The sequence below is a fragment of the Pygocentrus nattereri genome, chromosome 2 (assembly GCF_015220715.1).
Source record: "Pygocentrus nattereri isolate fPygNat1 chromosome 2, fPygNat1.pri, whole genome shotgun sequence".
In the NCBI taxonomy this organism is placed as follows: Eukaryota; Metazoa; Chordata; class Actinopteri; order Characiformes; family Serrasalmidae; genus Pygocentrus; species Pygocentrus nattereri.
Genome location: NC_051212.1, coordinates 1,173,777 through 1,198,819, shown reverse-complemented (window position 1 = coordinate 1,198,819; position 25,043 = coordinate 1,173,777). Strand labels below are relative to the sequence as shown.

At 43.2% G+C, this 25,043-nt stretch overlaps 1 pseudogene; it reads left to right on the top strand.

The window, feature by feature from the left end:
• LOC108413175 overlaps positions 1-25,043 on the top strand; it is a 250,452-nt pseudogene that overhangs the window by 105,757 nt on the left and 119,652 nt on the right.

Sequence of the window (25,043 nt, the reverse complement as noted above, 5' to 3'; positions counted from 1 at the left end):
GTGTCTCTCTTTTTTTTTTTAAAGAAATAAAGTGACTGTTTCTGTCACCCAGTATAACACTTTTGAAAAAACATTTTTCTTCTATTTTTTTTCAGTTCTTCACCAGAATGACCTCTTTCTGCAAGTAATGATGAGATTGTGCCCAGAAGCTCCAGTACTCTGAAAATATCATCTGCTGCAAATCTCCACATGAAGACACCCCACAAACCTACACAAAAGAATGCTCAACTGCTCGGAGTGTGGAAAGAGTTTTACTGCACACAGTAACCTCCAGACACATAAGCGCAGTCACACAGGAGAGAAACTATATTTGTGCTCAGTATATGGACAGAGTTTTACTAGACAGAGTCATCTCCGAACACACCAGCGCATTCACACAGGAGAGAAGCATTATCACTGCTCAGAGTGTGGCAAAATCTTCAGTTATTCAGATTTTAATACACACACAAAAACTGAAGAGACCTGGTTCACCTTTTAAAAACTTTGTAAGAAGTCAATCCCAATATATATCCAAGAATCTTCCCAAACATGTACAATGTATCACAAAAGTGAGTACATCCCTCACATTTCTGCAGATATTTAAGTTTATCCTTTGATGGGACAACATTAACAAAATGACACTGACACAATGAAAAGTAGTCTGTGCGCAGTTTATATAACAGTGTGAATTTATTCTTCCATCAAATTAACTCAATGTACAGCCATTAATGTCTAAACCACCGGCAACAAAAGTGAGTACACACCTAAGAGACAGTTCCTGAAGTGTCAATATTTTGTGTGGCCACCATTATTTTCCAGAACTGCCTTAACTGCCCTGGGCATGGACTTTACCAGAGCTTCACAGGTTGCCACTGGAATGCTTTTCCACTCCTCCATGACGACATCCCGGAACTGGTGGATATTCAAGACTTTGCGCTCCTCCACCTGCGCTAACTCCCCAACACCTGCTGCACTCATGCAGCCCCAGACCATGACATTACCACCACCAGGCTTGACTGTAGCCATGACACACTTATCTTTGTACACCTCACCTGACTGCCGCCACACATGCTTGAGACCATCTGAATCAAATAAATTAATCTTGGTCTCATCAGACCATAGGACATGGTGCCATGAGGTGCGATGTTGGAACTTTCAGTGATCAGTATGAGAGAGCGTGAGAGCTGTACTACAGATTTGAACACACCTGCTCCCTATGCACACCTGAGACCTAGTAACACTAATGAGTCACATGACATTTTGGAGGGAAAATGACAACCAGTGCTCAATTTGGACATTTAGGGGTGTAGTCTCTTAGGAGTGTACTCACTTTTGTTGCCGGTGGTTTAGACATTAATGGCTGTTTATTGAGTTATTTTGAGGGAAGAATAAATTCACATAAGCTGCACACAGACGACTTTTCATTGTGTAAAAGTGTCATTTTGTTAATGTTGTCCCATCAAAGGATAAACTTAAATATCTGCAGAAATGTGAGGGGTGTACTCACTTTTGTGATGCACTCTAGTCCCATACTGATTCAATGATCTCAACTCATAAAAAATAAAATTCATCCAACAGTCTATAAACTGACCAAGCAGTCAAAGTTGAAGAGAACCTGCTGTTTTAAAGTTTCATTTTCTATGAACCAACTGGATATGAATCAATAAAATGTTTCTGAATTTTACTTCTGGATTACATTTGCCCAATGATTTTTGTTATGGATTGTCTACTTTTGGTTTGAGTGGTCTTGTTGTTCCTTGATGCGGATCATGTATTCAGCAAGTGAATTAAAAAAGTCTACATTAAATAATAAGTAAAATAGTCATTTTTTTCATATGATCTCTTACTAGTAAGATTTCATGAATTAATGATCTGATCATTCAGAAAAATCTGGACATGCTTTTGTTGAGTGGAACTAGGGACATCTGTCCAGACTATTAGCCATGGCGTGGCATTTCCAGACTTTCATCTATAGGCATTACCTGTGTTGCTCTTGACTGCCTGGGGAGTGCCTCAAGGTTCGGTCATTTTACAATTTTTTTTATATCAGGTCAGTATTTTACTTCATGGATCTCTGTATTTCTTGTTAGAATAAAATGAATTGTATTGACACAGGCTTTTAAATATCATTCATACATCTTCCTGAAATTTGGTAATAGGGTTGAAAAAAAGTGCTGTGTATAATATGCAAGAATATTCTTAGATCATTATTCTGCACTATTGCTAAACTAATAACCAAACAGCTACTGAACTCCAAATACTATCAGCCTCCAGCAGCCATGATTTCTTTCAATGTTCAAATTCAAAAGATCAGACAAACAATTGAAGTGTCACAGTTAACCGCTACAAAAATGCTGCCCTGCCAAACTCAGATCTTAGGTACATTGTCTTCTGGTGCCACTGAAGGTGGCTGCCTGTTCTGGTAGAAAAACAATGACAATACTGGTAATGCAGCATTCTGTGTTTCACAAGAGAGAACAAGGCGTTGGACCTGCTGCATGCCAATAACTAAGAAGCATATAAATCCACAGCTCTCACTGTGTCGTTCACACCATAACCTGATTCACCTCAACTCATTGTATAAACCCCTGATTCAGAGACAGGCAGTGACCACAAGGACATTGACGAAGTGGTCACCTGAGGCTGTAGAATCACTGAGGGGCTGTCCGGAGGCTACACAGTGGGATGTCCTGTGTGAACCACATGTTGAGGACATTGATTCAATTAAATCATGCATCACTTACTACACCAACTTCTGTATGGACTGCGTTGTTCCCTCCAGGACTGTCCCATGCTTTCTGAACTGCAACTATGTGTGGTTTGACACCAACTCCTCTCCTGCTCCATTGTGTCCATCTTCTAAGCAGATTAGCACTCCTACAGAACTACACCATGGGCCATTCACAGCCTCAACTTCTTCCACCAGAGTCATTCATACCTGTGACCCTCAGCAACCACTGTTTGCAATAAATGACTCACCCCCCACAATTGGGATGTGCAGTGTTGTTACATTCACTGCTGATCAAGTGAAGATTGAACTGAAAAAACTCAAGCAGAGCAAAGCAGCAGGACCTGATGGCACTGAACCCAGTGTGCTAAAGCTGTGTGCACTTTTTCAGCACATCTTTAATCTGAGATTTTAATCTGAGTCCAGTTATGTGGAAAATAATTTCCCTCTGGGATTCTGCGATTTCCCTCTGGGATCAATAAAGTTCTATCTATCCATCTATCTAGTGTGGTTCCTGTCCCCAAGAAAAGGCAACTGATAGCACTGAATGATTATCAACTGGTTGCACTGACATCCCACTTAATGAAGACATTATAATGAAGACAGAATTCTGGAGTAGCAGAATTAACAAAAGTGCTCTGAACAAATTAAACCAATTTACTAGGAAGGCTGGCTCTGATGTAGGCGTCAAGCTGGACTCTTTGGAGGTTGTAGCAGAACAAAGGATACTAAACAAGCTGTTAGCCATCTTGGACAACACCTCACTCCCCTTGCATGCTACACTGGATAAACAGAGAAGCTCATTCAGGCCAGACTGTTACAGCTGCGCTGTGTTAAAGAGAGCTGTGTGAGATCTTTCTTACCCACTGATACACTCTCTACAATGAGTCTTCTTACTGCAGAGATTATAGTTCTCTCTTGCTGTCTGAACTGAGCTGAATCACATCATTATATCCTGCTAATACACATTGTGCAATATATCATAACTGCTCTTGTAATGACAGTCTTACTACACAATTTACCCTGTAATATTGCTGCAAATCCTTATTTCTACTCTCTTAAACTTTACCTGATTTCCATTTTTTATTTTCCTCATAGTATATGTAAGTTAAAATGCAATTGGATGTTTTGCTATTGAAACACTGCGATTTTCCTTTAGGATGAATAAAGTTCTACCTACGTACCTACCCACCCATCAATGAATCACAAATATTTTTATAGTAATTTTCATGTTAACATGGTGAATTAATTATTTATATTTATTGACTTATAAATAATTACATCTAATTATATAGGACATGAGAAAGCAGCCCTATATAAATAATTTATATAGAACATGAAAAGGCAGCCCCTTCCTGGATCGGGGCTTTGTCATGGCTTTCAGGAATATGAAAGTGTAAGTAAGTGTATTGAAATCAACCAGCATTGCCACTTTTATTGCCTCTTTCAGAATCAGAATCTGTCCTGGTTGAGTACAGGATGTGTAACTGATCTCTCTTCATGCAGATGTTAACAAATATTTTTCTTTAACAAAATCTTTGTGTGTGTCAGTTGTTGCGTCCCTAGTACTTTAGTACTTTGATGCACCCTCACATTGCCAACTTGACAGCAACGAGTCTGCTCTCCTCTAATTTTTGATCAGACTGGAGAACACAGAGCAAACAATGTGAGATCATGCCATACAAATCTTTCCTGATACTGTGGGGTTCTAGTTCCTCATTTTTGTGCTCTACTGAACTGCGGTGTGCCTTTTTTAACAAGGTTCTTTTCATTTGCATCCTTTTCCATGAAGGTTCACTACAACTGCAGTTGTTTTAAACTACTTAATCATGGTTGTAACAGGGGATGTAGTTTTTTTAGGAGTTTACCTATTTAATTATTGTAGTATTGCTGGATCTACACGCACACAAATAAGTCAGTGGCACATGTGTGCAGTAGTAGTCTACAGTGTAAAAATGTCTGTCGTGGTCATTTGCAGCAAAAAGTCTATAACTTATGTTGTTACCACTGTAAAAAAATTGAGACAAACATCCATTTTTTTCTGATCTGCTAAAATTTCTGATTAACCAATGTTTTTTTTTTTGTTTGTTTTGTTTTTTTACCCTTGTTCTACAGAATGATCTCCTAGTGACCTCCTAGTGACCTCCTTTCCTAGTGCCTTCCTGTACATATCTCAGTAAAATCCACAAACACATCAAGAAGCTAAAAAGTGAGAATATGGCATCCAGAAGCTACAGTACTCAGAAAACCTCCTCTGCTGGTCTTCACACAAACTCACCTTGCAAACCAACACAGAAGACTACAGGCAAAAAAAGAGCTCACTCCTGCTCAGAGTGTGGGAAGAGTTTTACAACACAGGGTAGTCTCAAAACACACCAGCGCATTCACACAGGAGAGAAACCGCATCACTGCTCTGAGTGTGGGAAGAGTTTCACAGGAGGTGGTGCCCTCAAGAAACACCAGCGCATTCACACAGGAGACAAACCGTATCAGTGTTCAGAGTGTGGGAAGAGTTGTAGTAGCTGTCTGTGGCTGAGCCAGAAGGTCTTGGAACTCGAGGGAAGAATCTCTATGCTTCACCAGATTAAAGATGATGAGGATTTCCTTGAGTCCATGATGGCAACATCTTAGGTGGTCGTCACAACAGATCCACCTCGGACGCAGTCGCTGCTGCCCTTCACTACTCCCTCTCCCACCTGGAAAACAAAGACTCCTACATAAGGATGCTCTTTGTTGACTACAGCTCAGCCTTCAATATGGTCATCCCACACAAACTGGCTGAGGAAGTTTGGGATGTCTCCAGTGATCCTCAGCAACTTCTACAACTGCGTCATTGAGAGCCTCCTGACCAGCTGCATCACCGTGTGGTACGGCAGCTTGACCGTGATGGATTGTAAATGCCTACAGAGAGTGGTGAAGACTGCAGAGAAGATCACCAATTCTCCACTGCACTCTCTGCAGAACATTTACAACCATAGAGTCCAAAGGAAGGCTGCCTCCATCATCAAAGACCCCACCCACCCCCAGCACGGACTGTTCAAACCTCTGCCCTCAGGCCGGAGGTATAGGAGCATGATGTGCAAGACCTCCAGACTAAAGAACTCCTTCTTCCCCACCGCAATCAGAGTTCTGAATCAGAAATAACTATTCACACTTCGGTCTGCCAGACTTAGGTACAGACGTGTGATGTGTACCCCACTGGTAAAGAACTCTTTCCTCAGGAACAACCTGCAACTACTGTCACTTTAACTGTAGCACATGTTTACAATTGCACTATTGCACTTTACTACTCATTTCTGCTGCAGATAATCATGTTCCCGGCAAGGCACAGCACCATCCATCCATACCACTGTAATTTATACACTGCGTTATTTCTTGATCAATATATATGGTTGTATATATACTCTTTTCTATTTTTAATGTTATATCTGGCATTCTTAAGCGAGGAGCAAAGTAAGCTTTTTATTGTATATAAGGAAACTTGTTTCCTCTGTACAAATGACAATAAACACTTTGAACTTGAACTTGATCAGCGTGGGGTTAGACGGCAGTGTACCTCGAGCGGTTGCTTCGGCTGCGGGGGATGAGGAGCACTGGCCTCGGCTCGGAGATAAACCCAAGACTGCGAAGGTGTACTGCTCCAGGCCGAGCCAGGCTGAGCCAGGCTGAGCCATGGTCCCGTTGTAGGTTCGTGGGGTGGTAACTCGGAAGATCTGTCTAAACAACAGGTTCTGCATACTGGAAGAACTGGATGACGCCCCTCCAACAAAAACCATCAGAATGAGCTCTCCAGCCATCAACTTCACACCCGCTCCATCCATAAACCCCACCATGCAGCGGGCCACGCCTGGCCTGCAGAAGCGTGGCTTAGCACCAAGGGACATCCCCGACTCCAGAAGACCATCTGGCCAAGCTCACTCCCAGAAACCATACCCTGAACGATCAGCCTGAACGCTGCCCCCCCCCACGAGAAACTGCCGATCAAACACCACTGATCACCGAGCCGTGACCTCATCGTTTACCCCCTCGACAGACCTGCAGGCCTCAAAAAACCACCCTCACAGTTGGCGACTCAATCGTCAGGAACATTCAACATCGCTCAGCTGCTGTCCACTTAGTTTCTGGTGCAGAGGTCTCTGTCATTACGCTGCAGCTTCCCAGTCTTTTAAAGAAACACCATTCAGTGGAGAGGATAATAATCCATGTGGGATGTAATTGCATCAAAAACCAGAGCACAAAACTGTTAAAAAAGGACTTTGCGTGCCTGCTGTCCTCCATACAAGACTGTGGTAAATCTGTTTTTATTCCTTGACTAGGAAGAGGCTCAGGTCATTTTAGTAGACTTTTAAACCTTCGTACCTGGCTTCAGAATACCTGCCTCTCCCAAGGCTTGACTTTTATAGACAATTTTAACCTCTTGTGGAATCGCCGCTCCTTCTATAGATCTGATGGGATTCATACCAATAGGCTGGGTGCACAGATTTTAGGACACAATATGTTTTACTCTGTTTTTAATTTTAAATTAAATTTACTCAAGACCTACAATGCAAGTTCAATTATACCAGTATAATTGTAGTATAAGACCTAGGACCAACATTTTTACAAGAAATGCCAATAATCCACATAATCATAACATATTTATTAATCGTGATAATCTTATTCACAATAAGCCATCTCAAATTACTATAAACCCCCAAGAAAACTGCACTGATAACCCAATGAGTAGTCTTGAGAGTTTTAAGAAAATAAAAGGTTTAGGTGTAATCCATCTGAATATTAGAAGCCTACTACAATAAAATAAAATGGATCATCTTAAAATCCTGGCTGCACAGTCTGATCCTGATATAATAGTTTTAACAGAGACCTGGCTTAGACACTACACCAATGATGAAGATATAGCTTTAAATAATTTTATCCTCCATAGAAAAGACAGAGTTTCAAGGGGAGGGGGAGTTACTATTTATACCAGAGTAAATTTACTTACTTATTCTACTGTTTTATGTGCAGTATCTGAAGAAAAATGTTATGAGTTCTTAGCCCTCCAGGTTTCACTCGAAATAGCACAAACCTATTGAATAAAACTGATCTCAGCTCTTCTGTTTCTAAAACGCATGGTCTTTTGTCACTCCAGCCATTTTCTCCATATTTAGTTGCTAATGCCCTGGCTAAAATTAATCCACGAAAAGCCACTGGAGAAGATGGACTGGACCCCTTTTTATTGCGTCTCGCAGCCCCGATTATTTTAGAATACATTTTATACATTTTTAATCTTTCAGTTTTATCTTGCAGAATTCCCAGGGTCTGGAAAACAGCTCATGTAATTCCTCTGCATAAAGGTGGTGAGACAACAGATCTGAATAATTATAGGCCAATCTCAAAACTGTCGTGTTTAGCAAAAATGTTAGGATCTCTAGTGAACCAGCAACTGAAATCATTTCTTCATGAAAATTCTGTTTTATCTAAATAAAGTCTGGTTTCAGAGAAGGTCACAGCACTATCTCTGCTATGACACTGGTTTTAAACCATCTTTATTCAGACATAGACAAGAAAAAACATTGTGCAGCTGTTTTTATTGATTTAACAAAAGCATTCGACACAGTTGATCACACTCTTCTTTTACGGAACTTAGAAAAGATTGGCTTTGATGCAGCTGCGCTGGAAATTAATGCATGGCATTGAATAATTGTAAATCGGATTTTGTATCTGAATCTCAAGGTGTACCACAAGGTTCAATTTTGGGTCTAGTCTTATTTAATATCTACATAAATTATATTGCCGCCTCAGACTGCAAAATTCACCTTTATGCAGATGACATGATTTTATATTGCTCAGCTGATTCTATTCATGCTGCAGCAAGAAAATTACAGAGCTCATTTAATGCTCTGCAGGTGGCGTTATATAAGCACAAACTAGTTTTAAATGATATGAAAACTAAGTTCATGCTGTTTTCCAGATCTATTAATACTGATTTTAGTACTGTAAATATTACTACCCTGGCAGGATCCACTATTGAGAGAGTCACGGAATATAAATACCTTGGCATATGGCTGGATGATAAACTCCGTTTTAAACCACACATAAATAAACTAGTCAGTAAATGCAGACAGAAGCTGGGTTATTTTTATAGACATAAGTCCTGTTTCCCCATGCACGCCAGATAAAGACTAGTTGAAGCAACTTTACTATCAGTGCTGGACTATGGTGACGTTATCTATAAATATGCTCCCTCCAGCTCTCTCAAATTACTGGACCCAGTGCATCACTCTTCCCTGAGTGATTTAACAGAATTTAATGGAATTTAACAGGCAGCCATCACTAGGACAGCTTTTCTACATCTTCGCAACATCGCCAAGATCAGAAATGCCCTGTCCCTGCGTGATGCAGAAACACTAGTACACGCTTTTATTACTTCCAGGCTAGTCTACTGTAACGCGCTACTGTCAGGATGTACAAGCAGGAATTTAAACAAACTCCAACTAGTCCAAAACACCGCAGCCAGGGTCCTCACTAAAACTAGAACATCTGATCATATCAGTACAGCTCTATCATCACTTCATTGGCTGCCTATTAAATTCCGTATTGATTGTAAAATCCTTTTATTGACTTATAAAGCCCTACATGGTCTCGCTCCCGAGTACTTACAAGACCTTGTTTCTCATTACGAGCCATCATGACTACTATGACTATGATCACAGAGTGCTGGCTTATTAATATCAAATCCAATCAAATCAAATTTATTTATATAGCGCTTTTTACAACTGATGTTGTCACAAAGCAGCTTTACAAAAATGGGAATCACAGCACAGAGAATCAGACAAAACACTGAACATAATATACAGAATATACAGAACCCCCGTGAGCGCTGAGGCAAGGAAAAACTCCCTCAGAGCTGGAGGAGGAAGAAACCTCGGGAGGACCAAGACTCACATCTAAAGGGGGGACCGTCCTACCACTGGTCAGACAACTTATAAGTTAAACATTGAAAAGTCAATTTTACATCCACGCAGTTCTAATATATTCAGGTGTGTATAATCAACAGTGGAAACAATTAGAGTTCATATAGATTTGGATGTGATCTGTAGTGGAGAAGCTGCGTTCCAGAAACTTCCATCAGTCTGGTCAATCAGGGGGACAGGGGGACTTGAGGGTGGGACATCCATCAGTATTGGGCCGGACCGGTGGACAGTCAGTAACTCGGAGGAAGGAAAGATTTAGGAATTAGTTTAGACTGGATTTATGAAGAACAGAAAATGTAAAAAATTATCAGAGTGTGACTAATGACTCCGGCAGGTCTGAATATGACAGCCTAACTAAAGGGAGAGAGCCAGAAGGTAACATAGACACGGAGGCTCCCTGAGACACTGGCATTCACCCACTCCACCGTCCACAAACCTGAGTGACTGCATGTAGTGAGTGACAGCAGCACCAGCATCTCAGTTTACCCACAATTCACTATGTCCATGAACCCCTGGATCTGCAGCCTTATCTAAAGGGAATTAACATTAACTACCAAAAGCTAAACTAAACAAGTAAGTTTTTAGTCTAGACTTAAAGATTGAGACTGTGTCTGAGTCCCGAACATTATCGGGGAGATTATTCCAGAGTTGGGGCGCTTTATAAGAGAAAGCTCTTCCTCCTGCAGAGCTTCTCTGAATTTTGGGAACTACTAGGAAGCCAGCACCCTGTGATCTAAGTAATCGTGGTGGTTCATAATAGGAGATAAGGTCTCTCAGATACTCAGGAGCGAGCCCATGTAGGGCTTTATACGTTAACAGGAGAATTTTATAGTCTATGCGGAATTTGACTGGAAGCCAGTGAAGAGCTGATAGGACTGGACTAATATGGTCAAATTTTCTAGTTTTAGTAAGGACCCTGGCTGCAGCATTTTGAACTAGCTGAAGTTTATTTAAGTTACTGCTAGAACATCCTGACAGTAGCGCATTACAGTAGTCTAGCCTTGACGTAATGAAGGCATGTACTAATTTTTCTGCGTCATGTAAGGATAAAGCATTTCTTAGCTTGGCGATGTTACGGAGATGTAGAAAAGCTGTTTTAGTAACATTAGATATGTGTTTATCAAATGCTAGATCTGAATCTATGATAACGCCAAGATTTTTAGCTGTTGAACCAGGTGTGACTGAGAAGTCGGCCAGATTCAACATTAGGTGTGATAATTTATTTCTAGCAGCTTTAGGGCCTAATAGAAGAACTTCTGTTTTATCACTATTTAATAGAAGAAAGTTGTGTGACATCCATGATTTCACATCTTTTACGCAATCCTCCATTTTCTTTATTCTCTGTTTGTCATCAGGTTTGGCTGATATGAAGAGCTGCGTGTCGTCTGCATAACAATGAAAATTAACATTATGTTTTCTAATAACTTTGCCCAGGGGGAGCATGTATAACGTAAATAATAACGGTCCTAAGATAGAGCCTTGTGGAACTCCATATCTAACCTTTGTATAATTGGAGGGTATATTATTTACCCTCACAAACTGAAAACGATCGGTCAAGTATGATTTGAACCACGATAAGGCAGTTCCAGTTATACTGACCATTTTCTCTAATCTTTCTAGGAGGATATTATGATCTATTGTATCAAAAGCTGCGCTCAGATCAAGAAGTACCAGTAAAGAAACGCAGCCTTGGTCAGCGGCAAGAAGCAGATCATTTGTTATCTTAACTAGAGCTGTCTCAGTGCTATGATGAGGCCTAAATCCAGATTGGAATTTTTCATAGATCTGGTTTCTTTGCAGATAAGAGCCAAGTTGTTGGGCCACGGCCTTTTCTAAAATCTTAGAAATAAATGGTAAATTTGAAATAGGTCTATAGTTAGATAGTACACTAGGATCAAGATTTGGTTTCTTGATCAAAGGTTTAATTACTGCTAGTTTAAAGGCTTTGGGAACATACCCCAGGTTTAATGATGAGTTTACTATTGTTAATAGTGGTTTAATTATGTCTGGTAATACCTGTTTTAATAGTTTTGTGGGAACTGCATCAAGTGTACAGGTTGTGCAGTTTGATGAGGAGATAATTTTCTCCAGTTCTAAATGATGTAGTGGGTTAAAAACTTCCAACCTGACTTCGGTAGCTGGATTTTGTTCTATATCAGCCACACCAGATGACAGACAAGATGTGCTATTTATCTGTTGAATTTTGTCCCGAATATTTTCGATTTTATTATCAAAATAGTCCATAAAAGCATTGCTAGTGTGGATTGCTGGAATCTGAGGATCAGTACCTGCCTGATTTTTAGTCAGTTTAGAAATAACACTAAAGAGAACTCTAGGGTTGTTTTTATTAATCTCGATCTGAGAGGCCAGATACTCTGAGCGGGCTTTATTAATTTCTCTTCTATATTCAACAATACTGTCTTTCCAAGCAGAGTGGAATACTTCCAGTTTGGTTGATCGCCATTTTCGCTCAAAATTTCGTACTAATTGCTTTAAAGTACGAGTTTGGTCGTTATACCACGGCGCAAGTTTTTTCTGTCTCTCTTTTTTGTGTTTAAGTGGTGCTACACCATCTAAAGTAGACCGGAAGGTATTTTCTAAACAATCAGTTAGTTTGTCTAGTTCTGCTGGGTTACCTGGAGAGTACACTATGGTTGATAAATCAGGAAGGTTATCAGTAAATTGTTGAGCGGTAAAGGGCGTTATTGAACGTTTCATAGAGTAGCTGGGGGATGTACGTATATTATGACTAAGATGAAGTTTAAAAGAAATAAGATAATGATCTGAGATTACTGAGGTTTGAGAAAGAATATCTAGGTTATCTATGCTAACACCCAGGGTCAAAACCAGATCCAGAGTATGATTACAGTAATGCGTAGGTCCTGTTACATTTTGAGCAATACCAACTGAGTCTAGAATTGATGCAAAAGCCTTTTTTAATGAGTCATCAACTTTTTCAAAATGAATGTTGAAGTCTCCTACTATAATTACTTTATCACTACAAACTGCTAAATCTGCAGCGAAATCACTAAATTCTTTTAAAAATTCTACATAGGGTCCTGGTGGTCTGTAAATATTAATTAAAGAAAATGCATTCTGTTTTGTAATTGGATTAATTATATTGATGTAAAGAAGCTCAAAAGAAGTGAAATTATCATAGTGTTTCTGATTGACAGCTAGGGAATTTCTAAAAATTATGCAGACCCCGCCTCCTCTACCGGACGATCTGGGGTTGTGTATATAATTATAGCCTGCAGGGGTGGCTTCGTTTAATGCTAAATATTCATCGGGTCTAATCCAGGTTTCAGTGAGGCACAACACATCAAATTTCTGATCAGTTATGATTTCATTCACTATTACTGCTTTTGAATTTAGAGATCTTATGTTAAGTAAACCAATCTTTAGTTTTGAAGTGCTAGTGCTACAGTCTGGATATGATTGTTTAATATACGTTAGGTTATTTAGATTTACTGTTTGAGTTTTTTGACATTTATGTTTGACTCGGGGGACAGACACAGTCTGAATACATTGGTATCTAGGTAACGTCTCTTTGCAGCTCACAGACGGTCGGTTAAGCCTCTCTGTCTGCGGCCTGGTCCCGGCTCCGGTTTGTCAGCAGCTTCTAAGGCTACTGCTACTCTGCCGACTAACTAAGAGACTATGTGCTATGCTGCACGAAAGTAAGGCAGCACCATCCCGCGTGGGGTGGACACCATCCCTACCTAAAAGACCAGGCTTGCCCTCAAACATTAGCCAGTTGTCTATAAAGCCCACATGATTGTCCGTACACCACTTGGACATCCAGCGGTTCAGCGAAGAAAGCCTGCTGTAAGCTTCATCGCCACGCCTCATTGGGATGGGGCCAGAACAGATTACCTCTTCGGACAGCGTCTGGGCCTGTTTAACCACCTCTTTAATATTCGCCTTAGTTACTTCAGACTGCCGCAGACGAATATCATTGGCCCCTACATGAATAACTACCCTCGAATATCTCCTATTTGCTAACAGCCTAAGGTTGCCACTAATGTCCGGTGCTCTGGCTCCCGGTAAGCAGATAACTCTAGCCGCTGGTGCCCCTAAAGGAGTAGCTAATTTCACGTGCCGGACGTTAGAATCTCCTATCACCAGAGTACCTTTAACAGGCTCCTCAGCGGGTGCTTCACTGAGCGGGGCAAACCTGTTTGACACGTGAACTGGGGGAGCATGGTGTACAGGTGGGCTGGCTGTGGCCTTTGCAGTAGCATTAGCCTTAGCCTTTCGACTATGCCGCCGAGACGTTACCCATTCGCCCTGCTGTGGGGGCTCTAAGGCCGGAGTCGAGGGGGTACTAGCTCTCCCTGGTGTACCCGGGGCTGCTAACAGTGACCCTTGCTGTCTATCCCTTATTAAACCCCGGATACGCAGCTCTAACTTGTCCACCTTCTCTACCAGGCAGTTAACTAGCTTGCACTTTGAACAAACACCACTATCATTATGACTATCGGTGGAGAAGGGGTCTAAACTAAACATGCCACACTCTGAACAAGAGAAAAACCCAGCAGTAGCCATGACAAAAAAGCACTCACCTTGTTTCAGTTGAAATTAGAAACTAACACAAACCAAACAGCAGCAGCAAACAGCTAATCCAGCAAACCTGTGGAAGAAGTCTGTAAAAGTGAGCTAAGAGTGGATTAATAGGTGGGTAGAGCAAAGTGGAAGCAGGCTAAAGGTGGATTAGTAAGTATGAAGGGTGAAAGAGGAAGAAAACAGGGGTAAATGTAGAAATTGAAGTAAATAAAAGAGAGCTAGCAATCAGCACACCACCAGCAACAGCAGCAAGACAGTAGCAGAGAGCAGACCAGAGTAGCCCCCAGAATTCAGAAGGTTTCAGCTGGGGGAAGAGCTTTTTCTTATAAAGCCCCCAAACTCTGGAATGATCTTCCAGAAACTGTTCGGGACACAGACACAGTCTCAATCTTTAAGACTAGGCTGAAAACTCACTTGTTCAGTTTAGCTTTTGGTAGCTAATGTTCCCCCCTAGATAAAGGCAGCAGATCCAGGGGTCCATGGATACAGGGAATTATAGTAAACTGAGACGCTGGTGCTGTCGTCCCGCTGCTCGCACGTCACTCAGGTAGGACGGTCCCCTCCCCACCATCACTCAATGTGATGGTAGTCAGTGCAGGCGTCGGTTAGCTGACGTAAAAGATCTGGCAGTCAGCACTTTCCTCCGAGCGCGTCCGGCTGTTCGGTGATGTTGTGTGAGGGGCAGTTTGAAAAGAAGCAGCGGCTGGTTTCAGAGGTCTCAGAGGAAGCCTGTGCTGCCCTCACCCTCCTAGCACTGGTAGCATTGTGTGATTGGGAGAGTCCTAAGTAGCAGGTGGAACTGGAGATGACTAAATTGGGGAGAAAAATTGGGTAAATTTTTTAAAAATAATAATAAATAAATAACATAACATAACATTGTAATGATGGTGTCAGTGGGAGTTTTTAATGAATATAGTTCATAGAGAAGTTCAGAGGCAGTGAGGAGGCACAGCCCCAGATCTCCACATTAAAGGTGGACAGACATTTGAGGAGTTTTGTGATAAATGCCAGTTTTAATCATTTTATTTTAAACTAAAATGCAGATCTTTCACTGTTTACAGACATAAAAACAGCATCACCTAAAAACTGAATCACACAAACTGTCCTCCAGCAGTGTCTGATAGTCTGCTGACAAAGTTCTGACCAGTGTCCTGCAGTTGATGATATAATTGGTTTATTGAATATGTTCCGTCATCATTGTTCCATTATTTATGTCATATTTATGTAAATTTAAAACTGCTGCAGTAAATAAACGCACAGCTGCTCTTATGAACTTCTAACCAATCGGAGCGCAGGAGGCGGGGTTTGTCGGAATACAGGTGGGATTAGAAAAGTAACGTCCCGAGATCCACGTCACCTGGGGGCGCTAAAACGGTGGATCTCCAAAATAAAAAGTGGAGGAGGAGAAAAAGACGAAGAAGAATAACAACAACAACAAGAGCTTCGGGGTTTTAGAGAGAATCAGGAGCCGATCTGCTGAAGGTAAAGAGCCGTTTATCTCTTTTTCTCTCTGTTTTCTCTGTTTAGAGCGGCTCAGACTGGTTTTAGGGACTCAGCGCGTCTTTTTATTCCTCCATCTTCTTGTAGTAAGCCTAAAGCGGAAATGTTGAAGCGTGGACGTTTTGAACGGAAGTAATAATCTAATAGTAGCTGTTTGAATAAAGGTCTGTGTGGGGGTGATGGGAGAGGGTGGTGGGGAGGGGCTCACAGGTCCTTTAGAGGTGGGAACTGCCAGAGATGAGGTGTGAAGAGACTTCCTGAGCAGAGTTCACACGTCTTTCATATTCCTGAAAGGTGAATTATACCTTCAATTAAAAAAACGCTGCAGGAAATATAAATAAAATAGAAAATGCAGTGATGTGCAAATCATTTAGTCCCTAGATTTAATTAGCACTACAAAATAATGTAGTGTTCAAGGCTCTGGATGTTGTGGGGCTCTCTTGGCTGACACGCCTTTTCAACATTACGTGGACATCGGGGGCGGTGCCACTGGATTGGCAGACTGGGGTGGTGATGCCTCTTTTTAAAAAGGGGGACCGGAGGGTGTGTTCCAACTACAGGGGAATCACACTCCTCAGCCTCCCTGGTAAGGTCAATTCAGGGGTACTGGAGAAGAGAGTCCAGTATATATATATTATAGTCGCACCTTAGATTCAGGAGGAGCAGTGCGGGTTCCGCCCTGGTCGTGGAACACTGGACAAACTCTTCACCCTGTCCAGGATTCTGGAGGGTTCATGGGAGTTTGCCCAACCAGTCCACATGTGCTTTGTGGATTTGGAGAAGGCATTCGACTGTGTTCCCCGGGGTATTCTGTGGGAGGTGCTTCGGGAGTACGGGGTACATGGCTCTTTGCTACGAGCCATTCAGGCCCTGTACAAACAAAGCAGGAGTTTGGTTCACATGGCCGGCAGTAAATCAGACTCGTTCCCAGTGAGAGTTGGACTCCGTCAGGGCTGCCCTTTGTCACCGATTCTATTCATAATTTTTATGGATAGAATTTCTAGGCGCAGTCCGGGGATGGAGGGTGTCCAGTTTGGTGACCTCAAGGTCACATCGCTGCTGTTTGCAGATGATGTGGTCCTATTTGGGACATCAGGCCGTGAACTTCAGCTTTCGCTGGGTCAGTTTGCAGCTGAGTGTGAAGCGGCCGGGATGAGAATCAGTACCTCCAAATCCGAGGCCATGGTTCTCAGGCGGAAAAGGGTGGAGAGCCCTCTCTAGGTCGGGATAAGCCCTTGCCTCAAGTGGAGCAGTTTAAGTATCTTGGGGTCTTGTTCACGAGTGATGGTACAAGGGAGCGGGAGATTGACAGGCGGATTGGTGCTGGGTCAGAGTACTCTGAGAAGAGCCGCTGCTTCTCCACATCGAGAGGAGCCAGGTAAGGTGGTTCAGGCATCTGGTTAGGATGCCTCCTGGATGCCTCCCGCGGGAGGTGTCACAGGCAGGTCCGCCTGGGGAAGACCCAGGACACGCTGGCGTGACTATATCGCCCAGCTGGCCTGGGAGCGCCTCGGAATCCCCCCAGGGAGCTAGTGGAAGTGGCTGGGGAAAGGGATGTCTGGGCCTCACAGTGACCCATTCCCAGGAGAAGCGGAAGGTAATGGATGGAAATAATGTATCAAATGTGGAAAGTGAGAAATTTAATTGCTTTTTGGAAAATATTTGCCCATTTTGAATTTGATGCCAACAACATGTTCCAATGACGTTGGGACAAGGCCACAAAAAACTGGATATAAAAAACATGTTCCAGTGAAGTTGGGACAGGGATACACAAGACTGGTGAAGTTGTGTAATACTAAACAAAACCTGGTAGTTGATTGGCAGCAGGTCAGTAACATGACTGGGTATAATGAGCATCTTGGAGAGGTGGAGTCTTTCAGGAAAAAAGATGAGGAGGGGTTCACCACTCTGTGAAAGACTGCACAATCATGTAGCATGACAATTCAAATATAGTGTTTCTCAACATAAAACAGCAAAGAATTTTTGCTTCTCATTGTCTGCGGTACATAATATCATTTAAATAGCAATGGAATATGGAGAAATCTCTGAATATAATACACAAGTATTTACTGGCCATGGCCTTTGGGCCCTCAGACAGCACTGCATTAAAATCAGACAGGATTCTGTAGTGGAAGTCACTGCATGTACTCAAACACTTCTGAAAACCACTGTATGTGAAAACAGTTCGTCACTGGATTGACAAAGTTAAAACTCTTAAACACAAAAAAGAAACCAAATATAAACAGGATTCAGAAAAACAGCTGCCTTCTCTGGGCCTGAGCTCATATAAAGTGGACTGAAGGGAAGTGGAAAAGTGTCCTGTGGTCTGACAAATCAACATTTGAAATTCTTAAAAAAAAAAAAAAAAAATCATGGACACTGTGTCCTCTGAGCTAAAGACCACTCAGCTTGTTATCAGTGCACAGTTCAAAAGCCACTAATCACGATGGTATCGGGGGGCATTAGTGCACATGTTATGGGTGACATCTCAAATGTTTTGGCATGTCTTGTCAGCATCAAATTCAAAATGCAAAGCATATATTTAAAAAAAAAAGAAAAAAAAAGTAACATTTCTCAGTTTCAACTCATTGTCTTTGTAGTATTTTCCTTTAAAAATATGGGTTGTATATAATTTGTAAGATTTGCACATGATTTGCATATATTCATCCATCCTCAACTGCTTATCCAGGTTGCAGGTGCAGCAGCCTAAGCAAAGAGGCCCAGGCCTCCCTCTCCCCTGCCACCTCCTCCAGCTCTTCCGGAGGGATACCGAGGCATTCCCAAGACAGTCGAGAGATATAATCCCTCTGTGTCCTGGGTCTTCCCCGGGGTCTCCTCCCCATCGGACATGTCTGGAACACCTCCCTAGAGAGGCGTCCAGAGGCAATCCTTGCCAGATGCCCGAACCACCTCAACTGGCTTCTCTCAACGTTCAGGAGCAGCGGCTCTACTCCGAGCTTCTTCCAAATAGCCGAAAATATTTTCTCACCGTATCTTTGAGAGCCCAGTGACCCTGCAGAGAAAGCTCATTTCGGCCACTTGAATCCGCGATCTCGTTCTTTCGGTCACTACCCAACGCTCCTGACCATAGGTGAGAGTCGGAACGTAGATTGTCTGGTAAATTGACAGCTTCGCTTTCTGGCTCAGCTCTCTCTTCATTACTGCATTACTGCAGACACCACACCAATCCGCCTGTCAACCACTTGCTGTATCCTTCCTTCACTCATGAGCAAAATTCCCAAAACATTTAACCTCCACTGGTCCTCCACTTGGGGCAAGAATTCACTCCCGATCTGGACAGAGCATTCCACCCTTTTCCCACTGAGGACCATGGTCTCAGATTTAAAGGTGCTGATATTCATCCCAGCCGCTTCACACTCGGCTGCAAACTGGTCCAGAGAAAGCTGGAGGTCCTGGCCTGATGACGCTAACAGGACCACATCATCCGCAAAAAGCAGACGTGAAATCCTGAGGCCACCATACTGGACACGCTCCGCTGCTTGGCTGTTCCGAGAAAGTCTTACTATAAAAGTTATGAACAGAATCAGTGACAAGACAGCCCTGGCAGAGTCCAACTCTGACTGGAAACCAATTCGACTTACTGCCGGCTATATGAACCAAGCTCCTGCTCCGTTTGTAAAGGGACTCAGTGGCCCGTAACAATGAGCCCCTCACCCCACACTCCCAGAGCACTCCCCACAGGATCCCCCAGGGATGTGGTCGAATGTCTTCTCCAAACCCACAAAACACATGTGGGCTGGCTGGGCGAACTCGCACGCACCCTCCTTTTTATTCTCTGTGGTGAGGATAAAAAGCTGGTCCAGTGTTCCACGACCTGGGCGAAAACCGCATTGTTCCTCTTGTAGCAGAGATTCAACTATCAGTCGGACTCTCTTCTCCAGTACCCCTGAATAGACCTTACCAGGTAGGCTGAGAAGTGTGATCCCTTGGTAGTTAGAACACACCCTTTCTTAAAAAGCTGGACCACCACCCCAGTCTGCCATTCCAGGGGGACCGTCCCAGATGTCCACGCGATGTTGCAGAGGCCTGTCAACCAAGACAGCCTTACAACATCCAGAGCCCTCAGGAATTCCGGGCATATCTCATCCACCCCTGGTGCTCTGCCACCAAGGAGTTTTCCAGCCACCTTGGCTACCTCAGTGATGGACGGACCCTTGTTCGGATCTCCAAGCTCTGCCTCCTCTAGGGAAAGATTGTTGGTGGGATTGAGAAGATCCTTGAAGTATTCCTTCCACCATCCAGTGATGTCCCAAGTTGAAGTCAGCAGGCTCCCCCAAAGTGCCTGTCAATAGTCTTTCTCCATGGCCTCACCAAACTCCTCCCACACCCGGGTTTTTGCCTCAGCAACCGCTGAAGCCACGGCCCACTTGGCCTTTCGGTACCCATCTTTTGCCTCCAGAGTCCCACAAGCCAACCAGGCCCGACAGGGCTCTTTCTTCAGCATGACGGCTTCCTTTACCCAAGGTGTTCACCAATGGGTTTGGGGATTGCCACGACAGCCAGGTACGACCTTGCGGCCACAGCTCCAATCCGCTGCATCGACAATGGAGGCACGGAACAGGGCCCACTCGGACTCAATGTCACCGGCCTCCCTCGGTATGAGGTCGAAGCTCTGTCAGATGTGGGAGTTGAAGATCTTTCTGGTAGGTTCCTCTGCCAGACGTTCCCAACAAACCCTCACAACACGTTTGGGTTTGCCAGGTCTGTCTGGTATTTTCACCCGCCATCTGATCCAACTCAACACTAGGTGGTGATTGGTTGACAGTTCCGCTCCTCCCTTCACTCGGGTGTCCAAAACACATGGTAGCAAATCGGATGACACAACTACGAAGTCGATCAACGAACTGCGGCCTAAGGTGTCCTCATGCCATGTACACTTATGCACACCTTCGTGTTCGAACATGGTGTTTGTTATGGACAGACTGTGGCGAGCACAGAACTCCAATAACAAAACACCACTCGGGTTCAGATCGGGGAGGCTGTTTCTTCCAATCTTGCCAATCTTCCAGGGCTCACTGTCATTGCCCACATGAGCATTGAAGTCACCCATTTGAAGTCACCCACTTTCCAGTATCCCCTCCAGGGCAGGGTACTCTGAACTACTGTTCAGTGCATAAGCACAGACAACAGTCAGAGCCCGTTCCCTGACCAGAAGGCGCAGGGATATAACCCTCTCGTCCACCAGAGAAAACCCCAACGTACAGGCGCTGAGCCAGTGAGCTATGAGTAAGCCCACTGCCCGACGCCTCTCAGCCAGGACAACTCCAGAGGGGAATAAAGTCCAACCCCTTTTGAGAGAGTCTATTCCAGAGCCCCTGCCATGTGTTGAGGTGAGCCCAACTATACCTAGTTGGTATCTCTCAGCCTCATACACTAGCTTGGGTTTTTTCCCTGCCAGAGAGGTCACGTTCCATGTTCCTGAGAGCCAGTTTCAGTAGCCAAGGATTGGAACGCCAAGGCCCCTGCCTTTGGCTGCCACCTGATCCACAGTGCAGCAGACCCCCATAAGCACCTCTCCCACGGGTGGGGTGGGTCCATGGGAGAGTGGACTCATGTAACTCTTTGGGCTGAGCCTGGCTGGGACCCATGGGTAAAGGCCCGGCCACAAGGCACTTGCCGAGGAGCCTCCCCCAGGCCTGGCTCCACCCTTTGTCTGGCCCATCACCTAGGACCTGGGATTTGCATATAACTGCACTGCATCTTTATTTTTATTTACATGGAGAACTTGTATTTTACATGGCATCTCAACTTTTTTGGAAATGATGTTGTAGTTCCTATACTCACATGTCGCACATCCAAGATGCATTCTGGTCCAGTAAAATTTCAGTTAATTTCCCACTGGGAACACTTAATGCTGGGCTACATTTACACTGTGTTTATAACTCAGTCTTAGAGATATATAGAGAGGGAAACAAACTTTAGATTCTATACTGATTTTCTGTTAAGTTACTCAGTAATTATTGAGTTAACTTTCTGCTTATAAAAATGTTAAAGCTATTGCATTTATGTTAGGATTGTTTTAGTTCATTACTTATTTCATTTAAGTGAATGTTTTTTCAGCTTCTTTTGGGAGCAGCAAATCTGCTGCAATATTTGAGACCTTTAGTCGTGGTTAGTAAAGGTTGGGAGTTGCCTTCAAATGGGGGAACGTTTCTTTTGAAGACAGTTGCTTTTTGGCTCTACATTTGCATTTGTCATTTTTGCAGTCCTGGCCATAATCTTCTTCAGTTTAAAATGTCTGTGGTGGTCATTTGCAGGAAAAAGTCTATAATTTATGCTGTAACATATGTTATATCCGTCAGAAATTGTTTTGGAGACACATATCCCTTTTTTTTTTTCCTTTTCTACTATAATTTTGGATTAACCATTTGGATTAACACCCCCCCCCCACATTCTCCTCCAGAATGATCTCCTGCTCCAGATGATGAGCAAATGCTTTCCAAGTGCCTTCCTGCATATGTCTGTGGATGGTACTTAAACACATCAAGAAGCTGCTTAAATAAATTAAGGCTGAATGTGAGAATATGGCATCCAGAAGCTCCAGTACTCAGAAAATTTCTTCTGGTCTTCACATGAACTCCCCTTGCAAACCAAGACAGAAGACTACCAGTAAGAAAAGAGCTCACTACTGCTCAGACTGTGGAAAGAGTTTTACTACACAGGGTAGTCTCCAACGACACCAGCGTATTCACACAGGAGAGAAACCGTATGCTCAGAATGTGGGAAAGGTTTTACAACACAGAGTGCTCTTAAAACACACCAGCGCATTCACACAGGAGAGAAACCGTATTACTGTTCAGAGTGTGGAAAGAGTTTTAGAGGAAGTAGTAACCTCAGCAAACACCAGCGCATTCACACAGGAGAGAAACCATATCACTGCTCAGACTGTGGGAAGAGATTTAGTCGACAGAGTCATCTCCAACGACACCAGCGCATTCACACAGGAGAGAAACCATATCACTGCTCAGACTGTGGGAAGAGATTTAGTCGACAGAGTCATCTCCAACGACACCAGCGCATTCACACAGGAGAGAAGCCGTATCTCTGCTCAGAGTGTGGACGGAGTTTTACTCAACAGGGTAGTCTCCAAACACACCAGCGCGTTCACACAGGAGAGAAACCGTATCACTGCTTACAGTGTGGAAAGAGTTTTACTACACAGAGTTATCTCCAAATACACCAGCGCATTCACACAGGACAGAAACCGTATTACTGCTTTGAATGTGGAAAGAGTTTTAGAGAAATTGGTGCCCTCAAGATTCACCAGCGCATTCACAACTGAAAGAAACTGCATCATTGCTCAGAGTGTGGGAGGAGCTTCAGCCTCTCAAATTTTAAGACACATACACCTTGTGATTTAAGTGGGTCTGACTGTTCGCAATAAGACATACTTGAGCTTTGCATGTCACCAGAAGAAATTTGCACTCTGTGTGGAATTTAAATGGCAACCAAAGAACAGTGGAAGAAACTGGGCTGACATGGTCAGACTTTCTAGTTCTTGTAAGGACAGCATCCAGAAGACAGTACATGTCTTAATTTGGTTATGTCTCGATGATTTGCGCTGATAACAATCCAGACAGTCCTTTTGCCCTTTGGCCTGAAGGACACGATGTCCATGATTTCCAGAAACAGTGTGAAATGTGGACGCGTCAGACCACAGGACACTTTTCCACTCTGCATCAGTCCATCTCAGATGAGCTCGGCCCAGAGAAGCCGGCGGCGTTTCTGGGTGGTGTTGATATGTGGCTTCGCTTTGCATGGCAGAGTCTTAACTTGCACTGGTAGATGGAGCGACGAACTGAGTTCACTGACAGTGGATTTCCGAAGTGTTCTTGAGCCCATGTGGGAATATCTGTTACAGAATGATGTGGGTTTTTAATGCAGTGCCGCCTGAGGGATCGAAGGTCATGGGCATTCAGTGCTGGTTTCTCCAGATTCTCTGAATCTTTTGATGATATTATGGACTGTAGATGATGAAATTAAATTCCTTGCAGTTGCACGTTGAGAAACATTGTTCTTAAACTGTTGGACTATTTGCTCATGGAGTTGTTCACAAAGTAGTGAACCTCGCCCGTCCTTGCTTGTGAACGACTGAGCCTTTCAGGGATGCTTCCTTTATACCCATTCATGACACGCTCCTGTTTCCAATTAATCTGTTCACCTGTGGTTCCAAACAGGAATGTTCCAAACAGGTATTTTTGAGCATTCCTCAACTTTCCAAGTCTTTTGTTGCCCCTGTCCCAACTTCTTTGGAACATGTTGCAGGCATCTAATTCAAAATGAGTGAATATTTGCAAAAAAACAATAAACTTTATTATGTTTGAACATTTACATATCTTGTCTTTGTAGTGTATTCAATTGAATATAGGTTGAAAGGATTTGCAAATCATCGTATTCTGTTTTTATTTATGTTTTCCACAACATCCCAACTTAATTGGAATTGCGGTTGTAATTCTGTAGGAAACTTTTCCCCGACTTTCTAATAAAATGTCTCTCAATGTTTGACTTTTTATGAGGTTGAAGTCGCTTCTCATCCTCCAGTTTCTCTTTTGAATTGTCCTATTCCACCTTAAATGATGCCTGAGGTGCCAGATTGTACTGCTGCGCCATTTAAGATTTATAATGTAAATTAATGTACAGTCCATTCATCTCCAAATGATCACTTCTTTCGTTCTCTGCGTTGCTGTGTGATGAACAGTCTGCATGTCAGCCTTCAGCGTTAGAGGTTGGTGAATTAGCCGTTATGCGTTAACTCTAAAAATCTAGTTCTGTGGAGCTGCAGCAGTGCAGAGATTATTCAGGCCTGATCCTCACCCCAAACAGAGCCAAGGTCTGATGAGGATTTTGAGGCTGAAGTGTTGCTGAAGCTTAATAAAGACTCTGAATGTGAATGTCTGTACACTCACCGATCAGACATCACATTATGACCACCTCCTTGTTTCTATGCTCATTTTAAAACACTGTCCACTCACTGTCCACTCTATTAGATGCAGCTGTGTTGTCGGTTCACCCTGTAGATGTAAAAAGAGAGAGATGGCCTCTCTTGCTGTACAGTGTGAGCTAATTATTGTCTAGTCCTTCAGCAGTGGTCATAGGACGTTGTCGGCTGAATATTTTTGGTTGGTGGTCTACTCTTAGTCCAGCAGTGACACTGAGGTGTTTAAAATCTCCAGCAGCACTGCTGTGTCTGATCCCCTCAGACCAGCACAACACACCACTACCATGTCAGTGTTACTGAATTGTTGAGAATGATCCACCACCCAAATAGTACCTCTGTACTCTGTGAGGAACTA